This window comes from Schistocerca americana, unplaced genomic scaffold, assembly GCF_021461395.2.
Source record: "Schistocerca americana isolate TAMUIC-IGC-003095 unplaced genomic scaffold, iqSchAmer2.1 HiC_scaffold_1584, whole genome shotgun sequence".
NCBI lineage: Eukaryota > Metazoa > Arthropoda > Insecta > Orthoptera > Acrididae > Schistocerca > Schistocerca americana.
The window spans coordinates 5,001-10,000 of NW_025725671.1; the positions used below are offsets into that span (position 1 = coordinate 5,001).

General features: G+C 51.0%; 1 non-coding gene across 1 annotated transcript in view; it reads left to right on the top strand.

Annotated features, from left to right (window-relative positions):
• The first annotated feature begins 4,575 nt into the window (after positions 1-4,575).
• The window catches only part of LOC124570135, a 1,910-nt gene continuing 1,485 nt past the window's right edge, over positions 4,576-5,000 (top strand). The window contains exon 1 of the ribosomal RNA XR_006971519.1: positions 4,576-5,000. This exon is cut by the window's right edge and continues 1,485 nt beyond it. This is a non-coding gene — a ribosomal RNA (small subunit ribosomal RNA).

Below are 5,000 nucleotides of genomic sequence, written 5' to 3' on the forward strand. Positions count from 1 at the left end.
TCTGCCTGTAACACGCACACAGACAATATGTAAGCACCAGCATGGAACAACACCCAGTGCATCCTCTCCGCCACATTAGACAATCCACACTGTCATAACCAGACTGGGAGGTCCACTCAGAAAACAGAATATCCCACCCACCCGACAACCACCATTGCTCAGCCAAGCCACCAACACCCACACATGTCCTACACAGGGGTGCACCCAACATCACAATACTGCCTCCTCTCACAGCACACAAACAATGGCAGGAATGAAAGACACAGGTCTGCCACAAGCATGGAATGAGAGCGCCGCCTGTCATGAGCCAAAGGTGCATCCTGACGTGGCAAATCAGATGATGCCGCAGGCATCCACTTACTATAATCACAATCAACAAACCGGCCGCCCCGCCCCGCCCCCCATTAAACCTTTCCTTACAACAATGTGTACCTTAACCTAACCTATATCGTACCGTAACCTAACCTATATCGTACCGTAACCTAACCTATGTCGTACCGTAACCTAACCTATGTCGTACCGTAACCTAACCTATGTCGTACCGTAACCTAACCTATGTCGTACCGTAACCTAACCTATGTCGTACCGTAACCTAACCTATGTCGTACCGTAACCTAACCTATGTCGTACCGTAACCTAACCTATGTCGTACCGTAACCTAACCTATGTCGTACCGTAACCTAACCTATGTCGTACCGTAACCTAACCTATGTCGTACCGTAACCTAACCTATGTCGTACCGTAACCTAACCTATGTCGTACCGTAACCTAACCTATGTCGTACCGTAACCTAACCTATGTCGTACCTTAACCTAACCTATGTCGTACCTTAACCTACCCTATGTCGTACCTTAACCTAACCTATGTCGTACCTTAACCTAACCTATGTCGTACCTTAACCTAACCTATGTCGTACCTTAACCTAACCTATGTCGTACCTTAACCTAACCTATGTCGTACCTTAACCTAACCTATGTCGTACCTTAACCTAACCTATGTCGTACCTTAACCTAACCTATGTCGTACCTTAACCTAACCTATGTCGTACCTTAACCTAACCTATGTCGTACCTTAACCTAACCTATGTCGTACCTTAACCTAACCTATGTCGTACCTTAACCTAACCTATGTCGTACCTTAACCTAACCTATGTCGTACCTTAACCTAACCTATGTCGTACCTTAACCTAACCTATGTCGTACCTTAACCTAACCTATGTCGTACCTTAACCTAACCTATGTCGTACCTTAACCTAACCTATGTCGTACCTTAACCTAACCTATGTCGTACCTTAACCTAACCTATGTCGTACCTTAACCTAACCTATGTCGTACCTTAACCTAACCTATGTCGTACCTTAACCTAACCTATGTCGTACCTTAACCTAACCTATGTCGTACCTTAACCTAACCTATGTCGTACCTTAACCTAACCTATGTCGTACCTTAACCTAACCTATGTCGTACCTTAACCTAACCTATGTCGTACCTTAACCTAACCTATGTCGTACCTTAACCTAACCTATGTCGTACCTTAACCTAACCTATGTCGTACCTTAACCTAACCTATGTCGTACCTTAACCTAACCTATGTCGTACCTTAACCTAACCTATGTCGTACCTTAACCTAACCTATGTCGTACCTTAACCTAACCTATGTCGTACCTTAACCTAACCTATGTCGTACCTTAACCTAACCTATGTCGTACCTTAACCTAACCTGTATTGCGCCTTAACCTAACCTGTATTGCGCCTTAACGTAACCTGTATTGCGCCTTAACGTAACCTGTATTGCGCCTTAACGTAACCTGTATTGCGCCTTAACGTAACCTGTATTGCGCCTTAACGTAACCTGTATTGCGCCTTAACGTAACCTGTATTGCGCCTTAACGTAACCTGTATTGCGCCTTAACGTAACCTGTATTGCGCCTTAACGTAACCTGTATTGCGCCTTAACGTAACCTGTATTGCGCCTTAACGTAACCTGTATTGCGCCTTAACGTAACCTGTATTGCGCCTTAACGTAACCTGTATTGCGCCTTAACGTAACCTGTATTGCGCCTTAACGTAACCTGTATTGCGCCTTAACGTAACCTGTATTGCGCCTTAACGTAACCTGTATTGCGCCTTAACGTAACCTGTATTGCGCCTTAACGTAACCTGTATTGCGCCTTAACGTAACCTGTATTGCGCCTTAACGTAACCTGTATTGCGCCTTAACGTAACCTGTATTGCGCCTTAACGTAACCTGCATTGCGCCTTAACGTAACCTGCATTGCGCCTTAACGTAACCTGTATTGCGCCTTAACGTAACCTGCATTGCGCCTTAACGTAACCTGCATTGCGCCTTAACGTAACCTGTATTGCGCCTTAACGTAACCTGTATTGCGCCTTAACGTAACCTGTATTGCGCCTTAACGTAACCTGTATTGCGCCTTAACGTAACCTGTATTGCGCCTTAACGTAACCTGTATTGCGCCTTAACGTAACCTGTATTGCGCCTTAACGTAACCTGTATTGCGCCTTAACGTAACCGATATTGCGCCTTAACGTAACCTATATTGCGCCGTAACGTAACCTATATTGCGCCGTAACGTAACCCACATTGCCCCTTAACGTAACCTATATTGCGCCGTAACGTAACCTATATTGCGCCGTAACGTAACCCACATTGCCCCTTAACGTAACCCACATTGCCCCTTAACGTAACCCACATTGCCCCTTAACGTAACCCAACACACGTTGGGCCTTAACCCAACACACGTTGGGCCTTAACCCAACACACGTTGGGCCTTAACCCAACACACGTTGGGCCTTAACCCAACACACGTTGGGCCTTAACCCAACACACGTTGGGCCTTAACCTGCTCTGTAATTGTCATACGACGCGTTAAATTAGTGTAGTGTTGCCTAACTGCAACCCCCGCAATATAGTTTGCTACTCGCACTGCCCGGTCCCCAGTGTATCGCTTCATGTTAAACACCTTGCAGCTATACACTGTAATGTGGATGGCAGCAGGACGTACATGCTCAATGCCCTTTGCAGTTGTTCATTGGCATTTGCAGTTGTTCATTGGCATTCGCATGGCGAAGCACTTAGCCTACGCTGTGGTACGGCCTGTGTCAACTGTCCGCTGATGTTGTACGTCCAAATCACACACTGTACTGCACATTGGTCCTCATGTACTGAATGATACATCGTGGTACATGTGACCGTACAACGACTGCGCCAACAACGGCGAACCATGCGGTCCAAATGTTGTGCACTCAGCTACGTGTCGTCTCCCTATAAGAGCTGGATTGCAGTGTGGTATGCCCTGGATGGCGATCAGCATGAGCCGTCTGTTGATGTAGTGGCGCGTGTTGTCAGACGTAGTCGTCTCTTCTCACACACCGTGATAGCACGGTGCACTGCGTTCCACATCTGCGACATGCGACAGAGGCCGGTTGACAGTCGTTCGCGCAATGGACATCGCATACGTACGGGGGCCACCTTCCACGTGTTCGCTAAGCGTGGACATGTTGTTGCGTGTATGTGGGCAGACAGTGTGTCGTGACACCTGACACAGGCATGCAACAATCGTTGAATTTGCAAATGGCGATGGACGCCTACGTTTGCTGGTGACGTTACGCAAATGAACAACTGGTAAACCGTTGTGGTGCGGTTGTTCTCGCTAGGGGTGAATCAGTGATGGCGACGATCGGTTGAGCTACCAACCGGTTGTTGCAGCGATACCCACCATGCCCACGAACGTGAATGGCATGTGGGTGTGAAGCGATACGCGGCGGTGGCTGGGTGGGACCGTCCCCGGCCGGTGAGGGGGGGCCTCCCGGCGTGTTGGCCGTGCGGTGCGTGGGCGCACGCGCTACAGCCGGCTGGTGGGGGCGGCCAGTGGCAGGCGCGCCGGCCGACGGAGGCGGCAGGCGGCGCAGCTGCGCGCCGGCGCACCCTGCACGCGGCGCCGTGCGGCCAAAGTAGGTCCTCGCGGGCCCGGTGCGAAGCGCGGTGGACATCTGCAGTGTGCTGGTCCGATTGAGGACTGTGTGCGCTGAGGATGCGCCGCCGCCCGGCGCTCGGCGCCGCGACGCCGTCTGCTGCTCGGTCGCCTCTGCGGTTCTCGCAGGTGGTTTGTATCGCAGCTGTGCGGACGTGTTGGCGCGTGCGCTGTGCTGGGAGAGTTCGCTTCGGCACCCAAGTGGGGCTTTTGTCCTTCTGTGGCGCTGGCGTTGGAGCTGCCGGTCACCGTAGGTGGCGCGTGTTGTCTCCCGCCGGCAATGCCACGACAGCACGCTCCCGGGCCTCTGTCGGCAGCGGCAAGCTCAGTTGGGAGCACGGGTGGTCGCACCTAAAGCGTCTACTCGCCAAACTCCGGGCGATTGCGCCTCTCTCGAACCCGACCAAGTACTTAGGACGGCGCTGCGCGCCGCCGGGACCTGAGAGGGTTTCGAGGTGTATGGTGCAGGGGAGCTCAGCCTCCTCCTGTTTGCAGAATAATTGAGCGGACGCTTGCGTGTTCGCGCGGGCCCCCGGGACACACTCCCGGGCGGCCGGCTGCTCAGCTCTAGTTGACGCAGCTCCCTGGTTGATCCTGCCAGTAGTCATATGCTTGTCTCAAAGATTAAGCCATGCATGTCTCAGTACAAGCCGCATTAAGGTGAAACCGCGAATGGCTCATTAAATCAGTTATGGTTCCTTAGATCGTACCCACGTTACTTGGATAACTGTGGTAATTCTAGAGCTAATACATGCAAACAGAGTCCCGACCAGAGATGGAAGGGACGCTTTTATTAGATCAAAACCAATCGGTCGGCTCGTCCGGTCCGTTTGCCTTGGTGACTCTGAATAACTTTGGGCTGATCGCACGGTCCTCGTACCGGCGACGCATCTTTCAAATGTCTGCCTTATCAACTGTCGATGGTAGGTTCTGCGCCTACCATGGTTGTAACGGGTAACGGGGAATCAGGGTTCGATTCCGGAGAGGGAGCCTGAGAAACGGCTAC